The sequence below is a fragment of the Oryctolagus cuniculus genome (assembly GCF_964237555.1).
Source record: "Oryctolagus cuniculus chromosome 17 unlocalized genomic scaffold, mOryCun1.1 SUPER_17_unloc_1, whole genome shotgun sequence".
Taxonomy (NCBI): Eukaryota; Metazoa; Chordata; class Mammalia; order Lagomorpha; family Leporidae; genus Oryctolagus; species Oryctolagus cuniculus.
In genome coordinates this window covers 1,312,867-1,335,935 of record NW_027208202.1, presented here as the reverse complement: position 1 = coordinate 1,335,935, position 23,069 = coordinate 1,312,867, and the positions used below count along the sequence as shown (strand labels likewise).

Here is a 23,069-nt window from a genome sequence, read left to right as displayed (position 1 = left end):
TTTATGGAGCCCAAAAATAAATTTTGATGCAATATTACTTTAGAACCAGAGTGAAGAATTTAGAACACTGTGAGAATGGACATGAGTTTAAAGTACTCTTTTTCTTTATGGTTTCATCTTATTTGACAGAATAACAAAAAATAAATTTTAGGCAAATATTTCTTCTGAAGTGGTTTTAATGAGTTCTAGAAATCCTGATTCAAACCACTTGCTAGTTAAATATCTTCATTGTCCCAACTTGGAGAAATGAATGTCTAGATTATACTGCCATGCACTATTGGTTAATAGATTCTGTAATGCCTTTCAAAAAGCTTATTGACTACATTTTGCCCTCATTTGGAAAATTAAATCAAAGAAAATGAAAGATAAATTATGTATGTTGGGATTATCCATAAGAACAGCTGTAAAATTTATGATGTAAAGTCACAATATACAGAGTTTTCCTCATTTAGACTGTTTAGCCTTGGCTGTCTTTCCCCCTTAGTATGATAAATCAGTGTGAATCTTAAAGATTGCCATACTTTCTCTTTTCCAATGAAACCTGGGGTAGATTAGCACTTCACTACATAAGATTCTAGATTTCTACGTGTTTATTAAGGTAGTTATGGAGGTCTGTGTGCTTGAGTCACAATTTGAAAGAAGTTAATTGGTAACTAAAATGTTAACATTTCATTAGCAGAATTGCTAAGTATTTTATTTTTATCTCAGTGTTCATTTTATTCTTGTTGGCTCTTGATGTTTTGAAAATTTACAGCATGATACCATAAGAAACTGTGGACTGTTGTGCATTTGAAGGTTTATATATTTATTTTAAATTTCACATCTTTGACCAGTGCTGGTATTCTTTTGCTTTGCTTATAAGTATAATCAAATTTTACAAGGAAGTGACAGCTGGCAATGCATGTACCTCAGTGTAGACAGGCAATCTAAACAGTAAAGTTGGGCACTCTGGGCTTATTGGTAAACAGTAACAAGTCTATGAGTGAATAGATAACAAACATCTTTAGTTTCCAATCAGTGCAATTTGTGTTTAATAGTCCAAAATTTTGGGGTTGGCATAGTGGCGTTATGGTTAAAGTTGTGGCTTGTAAGGCTGACATCCCATATGGGCACTAGGTTGAATCCCAGCTGCTCCACTTCTGATCCAGCTCCCTGTTAATGGACCTAGAAAACAGGTGGAAGATTGCTCAAGTGTTGATCCCCTGCATCCACATGGGAGACCCAGAAGCCTCTCGCTCTTGTTTTCAGATTAGCACATCTCCAGCCATTTGGCCATTCGGGGAGTAAAGTAGTAGACGGAAGATATCTCTCTTCTTCTCTAACTTTGCATTTCAAATAAATAAATTAATCTTTATGGAAAAAGTCCAGAATTAAACAACCACAGATGTGCTGTGTTATTTATTTTTATTCATAATGTACAACCTTAAAATAAGTAAGAACAGACTGTGAATACTGGATGGTACAAAAACATCATGGGATTCATGGGAGATTACTTAGCCTAAACAGTGGCACATTGAGAAGATTTTGGAAATATGGAATTAAAAGATAAGTATTCTTGCAAAAATATTTAAATCCAGGTATGGTTTTTATAGTCCATATTTTCTATCAATTTTAAGACTCATCATCTCAGAGCTCATCATGAAAACAGAGTATTCCATTTTTTCTAATAAAAGAACATTCTATGAGCATCACAGTTACCTGATTTCAAGAGTATTTATTGTTGTTCAGCAACACATTTCTGTCCAATTTAATAAGCAATGATTATTTTGATTTTTCCATATGTCAGACATGTCCAAGAAAAGAAGTAGGGAAAGTGACTGGGTCTTGTCTTTGGCCATTTCTTTCATTTAGTCTTCACACTCCCTCTAATATTTCCTTGATCTAATGGAAACAAGGTCAGTTGCCCCAAACTCACCTCATTGTCATCTTTTTCTCTGGATCCTCTTAGGTTGTCCTTGAATGTTTTGCTCTAGCACCTGAAAATCCTTCAGAAACATAGTTTTAAAGCTAAGTTTTACAGGCTTAAGTTAAACATGTTTCACTGAAAGATAATATGTATTTGCAGTATGTGATACACATACTAGAAGGGTAGGTTTGCCAGATAAAATGCAGGACACCCTAATACCACGTGGAACATCATCAAACCAAAAATTACATTGTTTAGCAGAAATTCAAATTTAGCTACGGGCTTCATCTTTCTAAATCTGACCACTTTGCTCAAGCGACATATAAAAGCTTCTCAAATTAACTAATGAATTGATGACAAACTGCTGCCTTTATTGTATCATGATTATTCCTCTTAACATAGGGTGTGAGGATACTTTGTTATTTGCACTTCCATCAAACAGTTAACTATCAGTCCAATTAGTTATACTTACTATTGTGAAGTCTATACATGTATAGGCTTCACAAAATACCTTTAAGTACACTTCTATCTTCAATTTTACATTACCACAGTAACATTTTAGGGAAGAGAAAAACTGCCCTTGTCAGCTGTGGCTGTTAGTAATATTCAAACTATAGTTTCTAGTTGAAAGACAGGCTCAATTTTTTCCATAACAATAATGACTACTTTATCTTTTTCCAAGTGACCACAGCTCAAGCACCATTACTCCAAAGGTTAGGATGCCTTGTGTGATGAGAGACTAGATTGATCACACTATTTGACAAAGTAATTTCATTTCTAGGGGTTTATCCTAAGGAAACAAAAAGAATAGACTACAAAGACATCTGCACAGGATGTTATTCACACTGTTGCTTGTAATAGCAATCAATCAACAAATAAATAGGAGAAATTGAGGACAACATTCACAATGCCATCAGAAAATGATTAGCTAAGTCAGTGATGGAACATTCAACCAAATTAGTCTCCTAACTGGATCTTACTATTTATTCTTATCCAGCTACTATCCAGTCTCAGCAAGATAAGTGAACTTTTTAAAACAGCAGAGACTAAAAAGAGACTTCCAGGCTTAAAATATACCAATATTTTCTGATCTTTATTATCTATTCATCTGACAAAAGCATTTTAGTTAACAACTAAAATACAAACACTATATATTCATTTATTATATACAATGGGTACTTCAAAAAGATTGAAGAAAATGGAATATAAAATACATTTATTTTGGTGCATGAAAACTTGAAATCCATGCAAATAAAGGGACGTTCAAAAAACTCAATGAAAATAAGTGTTTCAAAATCTATATATGAATTTTAAGTTTTTCTGAACCAAAATAATTTGTTTCATTTTATAAGAATTTTTGAAGTATCACTGTATATATTTTTTAAGATAGGTATACATTATGGAATGGCTAAGGAAAGTGACAACATAAATATCACCATACATATCACCTTGCACATATTTTGAGTTAGAACTACTTAAATCTATTTTCTCAACAATTTTGGAGAATATTATTCATTGTTATTAACTATATTCACCATGTTTCACTTTTATCTCCATCCTCCAAGTCAATCAATGTTTAAAATTTTTGTTTTAATTTTATTAATATATTAGAAAGTAGATTCAATGTATTTTCATGTACAATTTTATGATACCCATACTTCCTGACTACCCTTCCATCCTCCTTCCCTCAATCCCCCTCCTTCCTCCCTCCTTTCTTTTTTTTTTAGAGTTTTGCAAAGACACATTTTCATTCTACTCTATAATCACTGGCTTAATGTGTCACTAACTATAAAAGTATCAACTTCTATCCTTTGATTATACACCCACATTTTCTGCCCCTCATCAAGTTCTTTAAGTTTGCTGTTTGTTTTCTCAGCTTAAATGTTCTCTTCCTTGCTTCCTTATTGAAGATCATACCACATTATGTTTTAACCTCAACTATTACCCATGAATGGAAATGTTCAAACTATTCTATCTAAAGCAACCTTTTTCTCCTGGTCTAGTATCTATTGAATTACAGTGTTTTTTTTTTTCTTCAGAGCATTGAAAAAACTTAATGTATTTTTACCAAAAATATATATTGGCTGTACTGCCTCCTTTAAATATGCTCTATGATTGAACAGTTCTGTCATTCAAGCCACTCCAGAATGTGTAGTGAATTAATAGAAAAATCAGGTATATGAATCTCATTAGCATCAACACATGCTGGCAATTAACAGTCAGCCCCATAAAGGAAAAATTCTGACAGTCACAGTAATTTTGTTTCTTTTGAAAAATTGATTTAGAAGTGTACAAAACATGTAGTTGGCAGTACATAAGGAAATGTCTACCTTGGAATGTCTCAGAAATTTTACCTGCTCTTCTAAAAGAAATCAGGAGAGATATTGCTCTTTGAGGATGCAATATTTCTCTTTTTCTAAAGATTAATTTTATTTATTTGAAAGACAGAGTTACAGAGAGAGGTAGAGACAAAGAGAGTGGTCTTCCATCTGTGGGTTCACTCCCCAAATGGCTGCAGCAGCAGGAGCTGAGCCATTCTGAAGTTGGGAGCCAGGAACTTCTTTTGGGTCTCTCCCATGGGTGCAGCATCCCAAAGACTTAGGCAATCTTCTATTGCTTTCCCAGGCTACAGCAGAGAGCTCAATTGGAAGTAGAGCAGCTGGGACTTGAACCAGCACCCATACGGGATGCTGGCACTTCAGGCCAGGGCTTTAACCCTCTGTGCCATAGTGCCAGCCCCATGATGTGATATTTCTTGAGGGGCCACAACCCTTTTGAAAGCATGAAAGGTGTAGTTGCTATGCTCTGATTACATGCATATAAAAGTGTAAAGAATGGGTCTCTAATGGATCAAGCACTAATTTACCAATCAGAACATGGGTTTCAGGTACAGAAATGAAGACACATGCAGCCTGTGATGGCTGCAAATACATTGGATTGGGGACACTTGGAGACAAGCAGGGCCTATTCATATAGGGAATGAAAACACACTAGGGAAAAAGAGAGTGCAGTAAATCAATGCTTAGAGATAATTCATAGCCTTCTATGATTATGTTAGAATAAAACACTGAGAAGCAGTCCTTACAGCTTCCTCATTAAGAATTATAAAAAGACTCAAAAAATATTGAATTCAATCAAGAAAAAGATAATAGCAAACATTATTAAATGCTATAAAAATAAATATCACAAGCAAATAAACAAAGATATAATGATTTTTAAAGAAATGTTAACAAAGTTATTAAAACTAATAAAAGCAATTAAGGAAACAAAGGTAAAAATCACATAAATAGCCTATTTCAGGCATTAAAACACATTATTTAGTAAAAATTATAGCCTTTGCCAACCTACTAAAGGAAATGTGTCAAATTCTTAGGAGTAAAATCAGACTACACACATCAAAATCCACTATATTTTGAAAATGAAATTCCCAAAACACGAACATAACATGAAATAGGAAAACTCCTACATAAACCAAGTAAGTTGAATCACATTTTAAAACGGAAACCAACCAACAAAAAAAGTTAAACAATCAAAATTTCTGGTCCATGTTTACAGGTATATTCCAAACTTCTAGGGAAGAAAAAACAAACATGCTTGCCAGACCTGTGCAAAGTGGAAATAAGCACAGAATATTTTTTAATTTATTTTTGGAAAGGAAGATTACATTAATGATGATGCATGTGTACCAGTACGTGAAGTAATTTTTTAAAAGCATACCTTTCATAAAGAGATAGAAATATTCTAAGCAAAGTATTATTATAATAAATGAAATCACATAGGAAAACCAAGTAAGACGATTACAAGCAAGAGACAGTAAAAATATGAGAGTTGTCGAGATTCCCAGAATTGTCGAGATTCCCAAAGAAGTCACCCAAGTAGGTAAAAAATACAAAAAGAAAATCACATGATTGTTTAGGTTACATGTGAAAACATTTAATAAAGTTCAACATCCAGTGAAAAAACTTGCTATCCATCAAACAAATAAGCAGAAACTAAATTCTTCAATCATATCAAGATTTACTCCTAAGATTTGACAAGATTAAAAGAACTAGCACAACTAATACAGGATCATTGAGAACTTTTTCCCTGGAAGTAAGCCTCAACCAGGAGGGCACTACTATTTCTTTTTAACTTCCTATTGGAAATGTAGTCAAGGAAATAAAGTGGCAAAAAGGAAACACAATGTGTAAAGATCAATTTCTAAGGAAAAAATTCTATATATAAATACATGTGTGTACATATACACACATAATTATATAGGATGGCCCTTAAATACATAGATAATTCATAAAATCTAAAAATAATACAACTGATACACAAACTCAACAATATTACTGGAAAGATTAATGTATAAAATCCACTAATTATTAAGCACTAGCAAGAAACAAACATAAAATAATATCAATGGGCAAGAGGTAGAATAGAAAACAAATAAGTACAGTAGAGAGGTTAAAAAAGGATTGAATTATGTAATATGTAGAAACATTCAAATATCAGCATTAAAAACCCCACATTGAAATGAGTCTGAAATATGAAGAAAATGTAAAACACCAAAGCCAATAAATAGCCAATATACTCTAATTCACCCTAAGCAAGTTACTGCAGCCTCCAGGTGGGATTCTCCCAGGAAGACCCATGAGGAGGCAGGAGGGTCCCAGCAGGTGGCAGGATCCCGCTGGTGAAAGGGTGCAGCCTAGAGGAGGCCCTTGGCCCCAGAACCCAGGCCTCACCTCTCTACCATCTGAAGCAGCCTGGAGTTTCATGTCCCTGCTGTAAAGATGCTGATTTGTTGCATATGCTGGGTCCTGCGTGCTGACGGCTATGTGAGCTGTCCAATCAGGTGCGGTGATGTCACTGCCACAAAATCACACTGGATTGTTACACCGTAGAGTTCCAAATTCCTGGAGGAGAGAGGTCCAAGGAGGGGCCTCTGCTGCTGGGAGACTCAGGAGCTAGTGTGGTATCCGCTGTTAGCTGACCTTGTCCACCGCAACACAGCCTATCTCGGATGCCTGGGAATGGTGAGTGTGTGTGGCCAGGTGTCCAGAGTCGGGGAAGGGGAAGCTGGTGGTACCTTCTGGCAGGACGTGGACTCCCAGAGGTCATCTGTGGAACATTGGGCTTCATCTCGCTGTCAGCACAGCACTTCCCTGGGTTCCTTGACTGGCACCCTGGACCCAGGCACCCTGCCCCTTTCCTGTTAGCAGAGAAGTCTCATCCCCAGAGCCATCTGTGGAAAGCTGAGTGGTTGCAGCCCCGCATCTCCCCGATTGTGCAGTGGGGACAGAGTGGTCACTAGGGAGCAGCAGTGCTGTGTGTATGGGGTTCATGCACGTGAGGAACTGTCATCTATGGGGTCCTCAGTTCTCCTTTCTTCCCATGTGAGAAACAGGGTCTCAGTTCCAGGACCTGGCCTTTCTGTGTAGCTTTCTAGGAAATACCCCAGTAGTTCTAGTATGTGCAATTATTAACTAGAAACAGTGTAGAATGCCTACTGATTTCTAAAATTTACAAGAAGGTTGAAACTGTTTAAATTTATTAAACAGTTTTTATGTGAGACTGTCAAGAAAACTTGAGAAAAGTTCTACTTTATTACACACAATGCTTTTTTAAAGAGATCATATAATAGATGTTTTTGCACTGATATTACTGATATTTGGTAAATAATGAAAGATTTCCCATGAGACTTTTTGTAAAGGAATTAGGACACATATTAGTTTCTCATTTAATGTCTTCATTTTTAAATATTGTTTATAGCCATTCACTATATTCCTACTAAACTAGGGTCTTTTTGCATTTTATTTGTTAAACTTTTTTTTGGTAAAGTATTAAGACTTTTTTTATTGCGAAGTGTATTTAAAATGTTATCTCAAAAACCAAAGAAAAATACAAGGAAGAAGAGTGGGAGAGAGAGAAGGATATATCATTATTCTTTTAGAATTGTGTATACAAACAATATTGCATATTGGTAGTTTAAAAAATTACCAATTTGAGCAATATTTAAATATATAATTTGACAAATATTTAAAGCAAAATGAAACATTGTAGATACTTTCATTTTGATTATCATTCTTATCTATGAGATTAGAAAGAAATCCTATTTTCTCATTTTAAAATATCCTAATATATTAGAGTGGATAGAGTTCTTGGCTTCTGGCTTCAGCATGGCCCAGTCTTGGCCATCGTGGCCATTTGGAGAGTGGACCATCAGATGGAAGATCTCTCTCTTCTTCACTGTCTCTATAACTGCCTTTAAAGTGTATAAATATGTTGAAGATTTTCCTTAATTTCATTCTAAAAATGTGTCTCTGTTTACATGTAATCATTATATGTGCATCACAGAACATTCAGAAAATTTAGTATAAGTCATGGGAAGAGATCGAATCTCCTTCCGTATTCAGTCACTTAACATGTACATAAAGATACATGCATATAGATGTATACTTCTACAAACAAAACCATGACCAAAATAGACATGGCATTTTGTAGTCTACATTTCCTACTCAATGATGTGTAACGTGTTTTTCCCTTCATGTTGTTAATTATTCTTCTTAAAGTTCGTGATTTGGGTCATTTTTTTTTTTCATGAAAGATCTCCGTGAGTGAGATCCCAGTGGAAAGAACGGGTCATCAAAGAAGGAGGTACCTTTCTCTGAAGGAAGGAGAGAACTTCCACTTTGACCATGGCCTTGTTTAAATAAGATCAGAGTTGTTGAAATCAAAAGGCTTCCATAGCCTTGGCAACTCATGACAAGAGCCTAGGGTGATTACTGATGCCATAAACAAGAGTGTCAATTTGTTAAGTCAACAGCAGGAGTCACTGTGCACTTACTCCTCATGTAGGATCTCTGTCCTTAATGTGCTGTACATTGTGATTTAATGCTATAACTAGTACTCAAACAGTATTTTTCACTTTTTGTTTCTGTGTGGGTGCAAACTGTTGAAATCTTTATTTAATATATACTAAACTGATCTTCTGTATATAAACAGAATTGAAAATGAATCTTGATGTGAATGGAATGGGAAAGGGAGTGGGAAAGCGGAGGGTTGCAGGTGGGAGGGAATTTATGGGGGGAAGCCATTGTAATCCATAAGCTGTACTTTGGAAATTTATATTCACTAAATAAAAGTTAAAAAAATTCATGATTTGAATTGGCTGAAAATATTAACCTCTCCTTTTGACCTCTTAAGCTTTAACAATTTTCTATGATGAATAATTATAGTAAACACTCTTCATAAGTCATATGTCTGGTTTTAAGATTAGACTGCTTTATGTAAGTTGAATTACTAAGCTTGAGATTAATTACTGGGTCCCAGAATAGGGACATTTAAGGGTTATAATAAATAATGCTAAACTTCCCTACAGAAAAGGCAGCAGTAATTTAGCTACCTACCAAAGTGGTATAACAGTCATTTTTTTTTTTTGAGAAAATGCTTAGTAATAAGAGGTATTGGAAAATTATAAAAGAATCATCAATTGAGTCATTAAAATGCCATCTCACTATTGTTTTGCACTAATTTTTTATTATGTGTGCTTGAATTTAATTTCCTAAGTTCATTGCCCAATTATATATCTTCATTTCAATACTTCCTTTAACAATTATATAATAATTTTTATATAAATGAATGGAGGGCCCAGCACTGTGGCATAGCAGGTAACACTGCCATGTGCAGTTCCGCCATCCCATGTGGGTGGTGGTTCAAGACCTGGCTGTTCCACTTCTGATCCAGCTCCCTGCTGTGGCCTGGGAAAGCATTAGAAGAAAGCCCAAGTCCTTGGGCCCCTGCATCCCTGTAGGAGACCTGGAAGAAGCTCCAGGCTCCTGGTTTTGGATAGGCCCAGCCCCAGCTGTTGTGGCCCATTGGGGAGTGAACCAGTGGGTGCAAGATAGCTCTCTCTCTCTCTCTGCAACTCTTTGAAATAAATCTAAAAATCTTTAAAAAATTTAAATGAATTGAACAAATTTCATATATTTCACATATATGGTGTTAAGAGAATAATGATACTTCCCAATCTACTCTTTTTCTCTCTGTCTCTCCCTCCCTCCCTCCTCTGTGGGGAGCAACTGAGACTAGGCTAAGTTACTGGAATTAAGATCTATTCTATGCATCTGCTCTCCCACGATATAGCGCTGGGGAGGAGTAAACTTCTATGCAGCTGCCTCTCACCAACTTGACAAACTGCGGGAGCTGATCCTGCTCCTGATTGGAGGAGAGCAGCGTACTCAGCGTGTGGGTAGCAGAGTTGGGATTGGTGGAAGAGGACTATAAAAGAGGAGAGAGACAACATGCACCAGGAACATCTATCTGAAGGAACACCTGAGCAGCCCCCGAGAGAGCCGGCCGGCGGTGTGCCGCTCCCCCTCGGAAGTGGGGAAAGTGGCAGGGGGAACCGCCCTTCCACGGAGCTGGAAGGGTTGGTAGCCAACCCGGGAAGAACCAGCAGCAAACCCCTGGAGGGCCGAGCATATAAAAGAACAACGCAGGGTCTAGCGTCGTTCCTCCACGAAGAGGGGGAGCGACATAATGGTGCCGTGATTCGGATATGAAGCCTAGGCAGGGTTTAGTGTCATTCCTCCGCGAAGAGGGGGAGCGACATAATGGTGCTGTGACTCAGATAGGAAATCTAGGCAGGGTTCAGTGTTGCTCCTCCATGAAGAGGGGGAGCGACATATGGTGCCGTGACTCGGATAGGAAGCCTAGGAGGCATAATGGTGCCGTGACTCGGATAGGAAACCTAGGAGGGAAGAAACGGGAAGAAGTGGGAAAATACCGGAGAGAGAGACTAGCAAAGAGCCTAGGGAAAAGCCAGATGGAAAAGGTGCCGGAAGAAGCTATTGAAAGCCTAGGCATAGACTCGGATACAGACTGTGGGAAAGAAGTTAGGATTGAAAGCGAAAGTGAAAGCTGAAAGAAACATAGACTCGGATGCGGACTATGGCGGGGAAGCTAGGAGATTAAAAGTGAAAGTGAAAGCTAGAACAAACAGACTTGGATATGGACTATGGGGAGAAGCCAGGTGAAATGAGGGAGGAATATTGTTGGAAGAAAACTTAGGGAAACATACCGGTAGAGAAAAATGTTAGGGAAAATAAAGCCGCGGGGGCAGGCTGAGGCGGAGACGTAAACTAGCTTGGGATTTGTCAAGTCAGCCCGGGGAGCAAAAGGCGAAAAGCTAAAATCAGAGGCGGAGACGCGTAAGCTAGGTTGGAATCCGTCAGATTTGCCCAGGGAGCAAAAGACGGGAAGCCAAACCAAAGTGGAGACGTGAGCTAGGTTGAATTCGCCAGGTTAGCCTGGGGAACTTAGACTGAATACCAGTGGCAGAAACGTGAGCTAGGCTGTGTGATTCGTGGAAGCCGCCGTGCGCAGAGAGAGCGCACGGGGCACAAGTGGGGAGAGCGCATGGGGTGCGAATAGATAGGGAACGTGGGGCTAGCGTGGAGGCTGTGGTGCAGGCGCGAAGGGCGTAGAGACCGCGGAGCGCGCATGAAGCCGGGAAGCCGCGCAGAGCCAGGAAGCCACTGCGGGGCAAGGCACCGAGAAGCAGCCTCGGGGCGGGCACCGGGAAGCCGCGGGGATGAGAGAAACAGAAGTTTAGAAGTAAAGTGAGAGAAATAGGAATGCTGGCAGATAGAAGTAAAATAGGAGAGATAGGAATGCCTGGAGGTAGAGAAATAGAGAAAAATAAGGCCTCCCCACAACACGGCAATGAGAGAGCTTGGATTCGGTCTGCCTGATTAGTAAGACAATAAGCACCTGTGGGCAGCTGCAGGTCACCTAAGACAGGCACGTTATCAACACCAATAAGTCTCCCCACAAGACGGCAATGAGAGGGCTTGGATTCGGTTTGCCTGATTGGTAGGGCTTGTAAGCACCTGCAGGCAGTTCTAGCAGAGCAGAGCATGCACTGCAGGGCACCGAACACAGGCACGCATCAGCACCTAAAAACCTCCTCACAACATGGCAAAGAGAGGACCCGGATTCGGTTTGCCTGATTGGTAGGGTTTGTAAGCACCTGTGGGCAACTCTAGTGGAGCAGAGCAGAGCGTGTGCTGCAGGGCACTGAAAACAGGTGCGTATCAATGCCAAAAAATAAAAAGAAAGGGGGAACTGTGGGGAGCAACTGAGACTAGGCTAAGTTACTGAAATTAAGATCTATTCTATGCATCTGCTCTCCCACGATATAGTGCTGGGGAGGAGTAAACTTCTACGCAGCTGCCTCTCACCAACTTGACAAACTGCAGGAGCTGATCCTGCTCCTGACTGGAGGAGAGCAGTGTACTCGGCGTGTGGGTAGCAGAGTTGGGATTGGTGGAAGAGGACTATAAAGGAGGAGAGAGACAACATGCACCAGGAACATCTATCTGAAGGAACACCTGAGCAGCCCCCGAGAGAGCCGGCCGGCGGTGTGCCGCTCCCCCTCGGAAGTGGGGAAAGTGGCAGGGGGAACCGCCCTTCCACGGAGCTGGAAGGGTCGGTAGCCAACCCGGAAAGAACCAGCAGCAAACCCCTGGAGGGCCGAGCATATAAAAGAACAACGCAGGGTCTAGTGTCGTTCCTCCGCGAAGAGGGGGAGCGACATAATGGTGCCGTGACTCGGATATGAAGCCTAGGCAGGGTTTAGTGTCGTTCCTCCGCAAAGAGGGGGAGCGACACTCCTCCTTTCTTTCTTATTTTCCCCTTAATTTTTACAACGACATACTTTTAATTTACTTTATACACAAGCTTAACCCTCCACTAAATAAAGAATTCACCCAGTAACAAGTTGTAAGTCAGTAAAATAACAACAACAACAAAAATCAACCAAAAAAAAATACTGTTCCTCAAGAGTATAGACCAGGACTGAAAAAATCAAATGTAAAAATATCAATTTTGATCATACGCACTACATTTTTTACTCTGTATTAGCCATAACAAATGAGGGTAACATATGCTATTTACTTTTATGGGGCTGGCTTATTTCAGTAATCATAATAGTCTCCAGTTTCATCTAGTTTCTGGCAAAAAAAAGGATTTCAATTTTTAATAAAATTTTTTTCATTAAAATGTTTAATTAAAAATTTCATTTTTAATTACATTGTGTGTGTGTGTGTGAGTGTGTGAGTGTGTGTGCATCTCACAATTTCATAGTTATCAGTTGATGGACATCTGGGTTAATTCCATATCTTAGGTATTGTGCATTGAGATGCAATAAACAGAGGGTACAGATAATTTTACATAAGCTGATTTCATTCTCTTTGGGCAAATAACCAGGACTGGGATTGTTGTTCATATGGGAGATCTATTTACAGATTTCTGAGGAATCTCAATACTGTCTTCAAATGTTGGCTGCACTAATTTGCATTCCCATCAACAGTGGATTAAAGTTCCTTTTTCATCACATTCTCACCACAATTTGTTGTTGTTTGATTTTTGTATGATACTCATTCTAATTGTTGTGAAGTAAAACCTCATTATGGATTTTATATGCATTTTCCTGATGGGAAGTGACCCTGAGCATCTTTCCATGTGTCTGTTGGCCATTTGTATTCCATCCTTTGAAAAATCCGTTTATATCTTTAGCCCATTTCTTAACTGGATTGCTTGTTTTTTGTTGTTGTTGAGTTTCTTGAGCTCTTTATATATCCTGGCATTATTCCTCTATGGAATTTATAGTTTGCAAATATTTTATCCCTTTCTGTTGATTTCCTCTTTAATTTGTTGAGCATTTCCTTTCCAGTGTAGAAGCTTCCTAGCTTCATGTAATCTCATTTGTCTATGAGTGCCTTTTTTGTCTGTGTTTCTGAAGTGTTTTCCAAGAAGCCTTTGCATGAGCCAATGTCTTGTAGTGTTTGGCCTTAGTTTTCCTTGAGTAATTTGGTGGTTTCAGGTCTCAGATTTAAGTCCTTGATTCACTAGATATGATTTTATGTAGGGAATAAGATAGGTGTTCTTGTTTCATACTCATGTATACAGAGATCCAATTTTTCCAACATCATTTGTTGAAAAGAATGTCCTTTCTGCAGCAAGTGATTTTAGGTCAATTGTCAAAGATTTCTTGGTTGTAGATGCATTAGTTAATTTCTGGAGTCTCTAGTCTGTTCCATTGGTTGACCTGTCTAATTTTGTGTCAATACCAAACTGATTTGATTATAATTGCCCTGTAATACTTCTTGAAATCTGATATTGTGATGCCTCCAGCTTTACTTTTAATGTTTATGATTGCTTTGGTTACTTTGGTCTCATGATTTTGTAAGACTTTTAGGTTGATTTTATGCACATCTGAGAAAAATGTTTCAGCATTTTGATTGGGATTGCATTGAATCCGTAAATTGTTTTGGCAGTATGGAGATTTTGATAAATTATTTCTTCCAATGCATGGACATGGAAGATTTTTCCAATTTTGATTCTTTTCTATTTATTTCCTCATGTAACTTTCATTGGAGAAATCTTTGTATTCTTGCTTCAACAGATTTAATTCTTTGTAGCTATTGTGAATGAGACTGATGTTATAAGTTATATTTCAGCTATTACATTGTTTATGTATATAAAAGCTTTTGATATTTATGTGTTGATTTTATATTCTGTAACTTTGCAAATTTCTCTTATGGATTCCAATAACCTTTAGTGGATTCTTTTGGTTTTCCTATGTATCAGATCATATAATCCACAAACAAGGATAATCTGATGTCTTCCTTTCCCAATTTTACACCTTTTCTTTCTTTTTGTCTAATGGCTCTGGCTAAAGCTTCCAGAATTGTATTGAATAGTAGTGGTGAAAGTGGACATCCTTGTCTGGTTCTGGATCTCAATGAAAATGCTTCCAACTTTTTACCCAAAAGTATTATGGTGACTGTTTATTTGTCATATATTATCATGATTGTGTTGAGAAATGCTCCCTCTATACACAGTTTGCTTAAAATTTTATCATGAAAGGATTTTGTGTTTCATCAAATGCTTTCTCTGCAGCTATTGAGATAATCATACATATGGTCTTCATTCTTCAATTCGCTAATATGATGTATCACATTTATTGATTTGTGCATATTAAACAATCCCTGCATATGATGGATAAATCACACTTGGTCTGGGTGAGTGATCTTTCTGATGTGGTGATGGATTCTATTGGATAGTAATTTGTTGAGGATGTATGCATGAACACTCATCAGAGATATTGGTCTACAGTTCATTTTCTTTGTATCTTTTTCTGATTTTATAATTAAGATCATGCTAACTGCTTAACAGGAGTTTGGGAGGAATCCAGTTTTTTCAGTTGGTTTAAATAGTTAACATGAATTGGAATTAGTTTATTTATTTATATGAGAGGCCAAGTTACAGAGAGAGGGAGATACAGAGACAGTATTCCATCCACTGGTTCATTCCCCAAATCCAATCCAGCTGATGCTAATGCACCCAGGAACGCATCAGAGGATGACACAAGTGCTTGAGACCCTGCACCTATGTGAGAGACCAGGATGAAACCATTGGCTCCTGGCTTAAGGCTGACCCAGTCCCATTCCAGATACTGCAGCCAATTGGGGGTGAACCAGAGAATGTAAGATCTCTCTCTCTCTCTCTCTTTCTCTGCAGCTCTGCCTCAAAAATAAATAGGGGGAAGTGCTTGATGCAGCAGATTATGCCACCATCTGCAGTGCCCACATCCCACATGAGTGCCAGTTTAAGTCCCATCAGCTCCCTGGTGATGTATCTGGGGAAAGTAGAGGAGAATGGTCTGGGTCCTTGGGACCCTACCTACATGTGGGAGACCTGAGAGAAACTCCTGGCTCCTGGCTTTGGCCTGGCCCAGACTCAGCTGTTTCAGCCATTTGGGGAGTAAACCAGTGCATAGAAGATATCTCTCTCTGTGTGTGTGTCTCTCTAACTCTGACTTACAAATAAATATTTTTGAAAGGTCACAAATGATTTTCACAGTTTTTGAGGTTGCTTTTCCTTTTTTTGTTACCAATATATTTTATTTGAAAAGCAGAGAGAGAGAGAAAGAGAGAGAGAGAGAGAGAGAGAGAGAGAGATCTTCCAACTTCTGATGTATTGCCCCAAATTACCACAATTTTTTTTGGTTGGTCCAGGCTGTAGCCAGGAGCCTGGAACCTGATCTGAGTCTCCCATTGGGGTGACAGGGGCCCACATACTTGGGCCAACCTCTGCTGCTGGATGAATTAGAATTAACATTAGCAGGGAGCTGGATTACAAGTGAGTCACTAGACACCCAAACCAGCTCCAACAGAGGATGCCAGCATCACAGGTGGTAGCTTAACCAGCAGTGCTACAATGCAGGTGCTTGATGTTGCGTATTCTTAACTGGAATCACTTTGTATCATTTTCTGTATGGGCCTCCATAATTTTTCTATGTTTCTCTTTTATTGAATAGAAAAATATATTGCATTAATTCAGAAATTATTATTTTAAAGTCTTAAAAACCAGTTTTTATATTTTACATTGTAATCATCATTATAATTCTTAAACTTCAGAGACAAATCTAACCTTTGCAAACAATATTTTGCGGCTATTTACATTTGAAGCATCCTGTTAGTAAAACTTCCTGGTATCCTGTGATTGACAGTTTTCACAGAATACAAATTCATTATCCTATCATGTTTAGAGCTTTTGCCTTATAAGCCACTTTCCCTAATTGATTGTTTATATTATTAAGGAGAATTCATGCATCCTACTGTTTTTGCCATTTATTTTAAAATGAAAACTATGGAGAACAGTTACTGAAAAGATAGTGAACGGGAGAGAGTTGGCTTGTGTGTGGGGATTTAAGCCATGGAAATGGCCTCATGAATAACTAACAGCCTTACTGTATCAATTGACTTAAAATATGTTCCAAAATCTGTATATATGAAATATGTGAAGATTGCATACCTTAAATATAATTAAAAAAAAACAGATTTTGGGTCCGGCCCCATGGCTCGCTTAGCTAATCCTCTGCCTGTGGTGCTGGCATCCCATTTAGGCATCGGGTTTTAGTCCCAGTTGTTCCTCTTGCAGTCCAGCTCTCAGCTGTGGTCCTGGAGGGCAGTGGAGGATGGCCCAAATGCTTGGGTCCGTGCATGGGAGACCAGGAGGAAACACCTGGCTCCGGGCTTCGGATTGGTGTAGCTCTGGCCATAGTGGCCATTTGGGGGTGAACCAATGGAAGGAAGACCTTTTCTCTTTGTCTCTCTCCCTCACTGTCTAACTCTGTCAAATAAATGAAGAAAAATAAAGAAAAAAAACACAGATTTTTCCAGAATTAAAATCATTTAGCCTAGATTCTTGCTTTATCAATAGGGATCTTTTCAATTGAAAGGAGTTTAGTAAAAATTACATCTAAATTACCAGAATCTGGCCTTGTACCTAAATACCATTATTTCTAGGGTGGCTTTCAGGGCACTGACATTTTAAGAAATATGACACCCATTCCTCTAATAATATGCTGTGGGTGTTTGGATCTGGATAATCTGAAAGATAAATATTTTTCTATTGTAGAATTTCATAGAAAATCATTGAATGATCCAGATGTGAAATTAAAATAATCTGGGGCTGGTGTTGTGTTCTACTGGCTTAAGCCACTGCATGCAATGCAGGCATTGCATATCTAAGTGCCCGTTTGAATCCTAGATTCTCTGATTCCAATACAACTCCCTAGCAATTTGTCTGGGATGGTAGCAGATGGTCCATGTGGTTGGGTTTCTGCCAGCCATGTGGGAATCCTGGGTGGAGTTCCACATTCCTGGTTTTGACCTGGGACAGTGCTGGCCATTGTGGCCATTTGGGTCTCTGTTTCCTTCTCTGTCTTTTCTCTCTCTCTTTTTCAATAAATAAAAAATCAAATTAATCCTAATCCTTAAGAACTTGGTGTCCTTGATACCATGTTAAAGACATGGCTTTTATCTTACAGAAAAATTTAACAAAATTTATAAATGCCTTTGTCAAGTGGAAGTTTTAAGAAGATTCTCATTAGGCACATCTGTGTAAGAGGAGTTTTATAGTTTCAAACATTTTTCTTTCTGTAGTTTCAAATCACTTGAAACCCCTCATTACCATTCATTTTCCTCATCCCTAGCTTTCTAGATAACCATAGTATTTTCCTTTGCTTTATATGTTCAGTAATTTCATAAGAACATGTCTAAGTTTAGAATGTCATGGGTGATTTTCTTAAATACATTTTGCACTGCATAAATATATATGTTCAAGTATATTTTTCACTTAAAGTGTTTTAACTCTAGATTTTCAGCATGTGTTCTGTTCCATTGCTTCAGCATGCTTCTGTGTTGGCACTGTTGATGAATTATCTTCTCTATGTACAACATTTGTATCCTCTCTAATCCATTTTCTTTTTTAAGAAGATTTATTTATTTATTGGTAATTTTCTCTGTTAATACTATGTCTTTTTGTTTTATTCTGATCAACCTAACTGGCCAGGATAGATGTTAATTATCTTTATTAATTTCCACACAGAGTTTTGTTACATTGTTTTTTTTCCTATTTTTTTCAAGTTTTATTGACTTTTTTCACATTTCCCAATAAAAGTGGCTACACACTGGGTTATGTGCATATGTGGGGACAGACAGGCACATTTGCGTGGGTTGCGTGGCTGAGTGGCACTGGTGCAGATTCTTCATGGGGATGCACTACTTGCTGACAGACTCTGCGCTGCAGTGTGCAGTGCTGGGGTGTCCTTAGCTGTGTGGTGAATTCTCAGCAGCCAGGGGATGACCCAAGAAATATGTAGGGCAGAGGCCTCAAAGCCAGCATTGCACAGTCGTAACAGGTCTCTGTGTGGGCATCAAAAGTGGTTCATTCTCCCGCCATAGGACAAGTGACGCAGAGGCTGAAGGGCACCCCAACTTCCTGTCTTTGTTTTATACTCTGCAGTACACAAGCCCCATAAGACATAACCATTAGGGGGCCTCCTCTCCACAGGCGCCGGAGCCACCCAGGGCCAGGCTGCAGTCCCCACGGGGCTGACCTAGTTCTCCATGCTGGGGGCACCACTTCTGGGACCACATCCTTGAATTTATCGTTGATGCTGCAGTTTACTTGGACTGCTCTGGGGAGCTATCATAGCCCTAGTAGTTTATGAACCACAGAAATGGGCTCACAGCGGATGCAGAAGTGGGGGTCTCAGATGATGGGCCTGGCAATTTGGGGTGCATCAGGGTCTGGTGTCTGGTGTCTGGATGGACATTCCCAGAATTTTCAAGGGGATAAATGGAAAAGACGCACACTGGATCTGTTTTGTGAGGTTGCTGAATGCACCTGGTCACCTCACAGCCTCACCTGGTGATAACCCCATTCCCACTTGATCACCTGTCAGCGTTTAGTGCTCTGATCAGACCACAGCAGACATTTATCTTCGTGTTCTACCTGTTGTTTGGGGTTTAATTTGCTCTTTTTCTAGTTTCCTTAGGTGGAAATCAAGGTAATTGATTTGAGACAATTCTTATGTGAGGGGGCTTCAAAAATTTCAGAGAAAATTCAATTCTCTTTTTAATGTGGTTTTTAAAAGATTTATTTACTTATGTAAACGAATTACATGAAGAGAGAAGGAGAGGCAGAGAGAGAGAGGTCTTCTATCTGCTGATTCACTCCCAACTGGCTGCAACAGCCGGAGCTGTGTGGATCAGAATTGAGAAGCCAGGAGCTTCTTTGGAGTCTCTGACATGGGTGCAGGGGCCCAAGCACCTGAGCTGGATGGGAAGTGGAGCAGCGGGACTCAAACTGACACCCATATGGGGAGCTGGCACTGCAGGCTGCAGCTTTACCTGCTATGCCATAGCTCTGTCCCCAAGGTGTGTTTGTATAAAGAACTTGTGAAAATCCCTTACAGGCCGGTGCCGTGGCTCACTAGGCTAATCTTCCGCCTTGCGGCACAGGCACACCGGGTTCTAGTCCCGGTTGGGGTGCCGGATTCTGTCCCGGTTGCCCCTCTTCCAGGCCAGCTCTCTGCTGTGGCCAGGGAGTGCAGTGGAGGATGGCCCAAGTCCTTGGGCCCTGCACCCCATGGGAGACCAGGAGAAGCACCTGGCTCCTGCCATCAGATCAGCGCGGTGCACCAGCTGCAGTGCACCAGCCGCGGCGGCCATTGGAGGGTGAACCAACAGCAAAGGAAGACCTTTCTCTCTCTCTCTCTCTCTCTCTCTCACTGTCCACTCTGCCTGTCAAAAAAAAAAGAAAGAAAATCCCTTACAGACATTTACTGCTATTTTTTTCTTTAGTGTCTAAAGATACATTACATAGATTCTCTTATGTTGTATTTTCATTCAGCATTTATAACTTCTAATGTCTATTAAGTCTTGGACTCAGTTTTACAGAAATGTGTCCTACTGAGTTGCTACGAACTTCAGTGTTTTCCTGATACTTCGGTGTGATAGTTCATTTGTATTTGGCTTGTGGTCATAGAATATAATTTGCACTTATCCCTTGTTAAAGTGTTTATCCAGATTCTTTGGTCATTTTAGCAGAGCTTTTGTCTTATTGCCAAGTTTTAAGAGGTTTTTGATATACATTTTTAAATCTGATAGTCTATTTTGCAAATGAATCTCCAATTGGTGGCTGTATTCTTCATTTTGCTTATCAGATCTTTTGCAAACTACAAGCATTTTATTTATTAAATTATAGCATTTTGATAGATTATGCTTTTGTTGTATCCAAAAACTTTTACCAATGATAGGGGTTTTGGCCTAGCAGTTAAGATGTCTATGCCTTGGACTGGTGTGTCTGAGTTTGCAACCTAGTTCCTTCTGATTCCAGCTTACTGCCAATACAGACAGCTGCAGGCAATAGTGATAACTCAACCAGTTGGGTTCCTGCCACACATTGGAACTCCAAGTTGAATTCTGACTGGCTGTTGTAGGCATCCAAGACATGAACCAGTAGATAGGAGCTATTTGTCTATTTGTCTTTTTACCTTTTTCTGTGTCTCTCTCAAATAAATAAATAAAATGATAAGCAACTGAATAAAAATTTGCCACTAAAACCACCATTTGTTAGGTTTTCTCCAAATGTTGTCTTCTAGGAATTTTATACTTTCCTCACACTTAAGTGTGCCATCCATTTTGAGTTAATTTTTTTGAAAGGTGTGAGGTCAACATCTAGAATAATTTTTTAAATTTTATTTGACAGATAGAGTTAGACAGTGAGAGACAGAGAGAGAGACAAAGAGAAAGTTCTTCCTTCTGTTGGTTCACCCCCCAAATGGCCGCCACGACCAGAGCTATGCTGATCCAAAGCCAGGAGCCAGGTACTTCTTCCTGGCCTCTGATGCAGGTGCAAGAGCCCAAGCACTTGGGCCATCCTCCACTGCCTTCCCGGGCCACAGCAGAGAGCTGGACTGGAAGAGGAGCAACCAGGACTAGAAGCTGGTGCCAGCACCGCATGTGGATTAACCAAGTGAGCCATGGGGCCAGCCCCTAGAATAATTTTTTTAAATAGGTTCATCTACTTTTGCTAGAACCTCTTTGGTGAAAAATCTATTCTTTCTCTATTGGATTGCCTTTGTTCCTTTGTAAAAATTATGTTGATTATATTTATGAAGTTCTAATTCTGCAATATTTTTCCAACTTATTGACCTCTATGGCTATTTTTTCACTAATACCATGCTGTCTTTATGGCACTAACTTTACAGTAATCTTGAATTCCTGTATCATTAGTCTTCCACATTTCTTCTTCATTTTATGTATTTTGCTGACTATTCTGTCTTTATTTCCAAATAATTTCTAGAATCATTTTGTTGATATTTAAAAAATAGTTTGCTTGGAAAAATACAGATTTTGTTGACTTTTGAGATCAGATTGGGAAGAATTAATGAATGTTCCCAGACTTCAGCTAGAAATATCTCTGAATTTACATTTTTCAAGATTTATTTATTTATTTATTTGAAAGGCAAAGTTACAGAGAGGCAGAGAGAGAGAGAGAGAGAGTCTTCCATCCACTGATTCACTCCCCAAATGGCTCCAATGGCCTGAAGCTGGGCCAATCCTGAGCCAGGAGCCATAAGCATCTTCTGGGTGTCCTATGTGGGTACATGGGCCCAGGGACTTGGGCCATCTTCTACTGCTTTCCCAGACCACAACAGAGAGCTGGATCAGAAGTGGAGCCACTGGGACAGGAACTAGTGTCCATATGGGATGCTGGCACTGCAGGTGGTGGCTTAACCTGCTGTGCCACAGTGCTGGCCCCAGAGTTTATTTATATAGCTTATTATGTTTGAGAGTTTTCTGATATTGCACTTGAACATCTTCTATGTATTTTGTATCTAAATATTTAATTTTATACTAATTAAATGATATTGTATCATCAATCATATATTCTAAGTATAAATAAAAACAATTGATGTTTGTATGTTAATGTTTTAGCCTGAAATTTGGCTTTAAGTGTGTTAGTTCAGAATTTTTTTTCTCAATACCTAGGAATTTTGGAGATAGATTGTACTATCATCTGTGAAACCACTTAGTTGCTTCCCTACAACTCTATCTCTTTGGTATCCTTTTTAGTTCTTACCACACTAGCTAGGTTTAACAATATGATGTTGAATAGAAAAGTTCTGAAGTAGTAGTCATGCTTTGTTCTTAATGGTGGAGAAAGCTAGTTTCTTACCTTATGTATGATGTCAACTATATTTAATTTGCTAATAGTTGGTTGGGGATTTTAGACCTATATTCATAAGAGTTTAGGCTGAGTTTTCTTTCATGTTATGATTTTATGAGGTTTGGTTTTAGTGACACTGACTGCATAAAATGAATTAGGAGGTGTCCCCTCTGCTTCTTTGTTTTGGAAGAGATTGCAGAGAAATAGTATATTTCTTCATTTTAGCATTTTATATAATTCACTAGTAAAACGATTTGGATCTGTTGCTTTATGCTTTGGGATGATATTAACAACTATTACTTCAATTTCTCTAGTTTTACAGGGCTTTTCAGAGTATTTCTGTCTCCCTGTGAAGCCATTTTTAATTGGGTATTTATCCATTTGACATTAGGTTGCTTAACTTTTAAACTTTAATATCTCATATGTTTTGGATTTTAACATTTTATTATATGTAGCATTTGGAAATATGTTTGCCCAGTCTGCAGAGTGCCTTTTAAATCTATGATCACTGCCTATTTTGTGAAGAAGCTTTTTAGTTTGATGTAATCCCACTTGTCTATTCTTGCTTTTAGTCCAATGCTTTTGC

At 38.8% G+C, this 23,069-nt stretch overlaps 1 long non-coding RNA gene across 1 annotated transcript in view; it reads left to right on the top strand.

Moving 5' to 3' along the window:
* Nucleotides 1–6,644: 6,644 nt before the first annotated feature.
* The window catches only part of LOC138847833 (uncharacterized), a 51,077-nt gene continuing 34,652 nt past the window's right edge, over nucleotides 6,645–23,069 (top strand). The window contains exon 1 of the long non-coding RNA XR_011385749.1: nucleotides 6,645–6,927. This is a non-coding gene — a long non-coding RNA (uncharacterized lncRNA). The remainder of the gene's footprint in view (nucleotides 6,928–23,069) is intronic.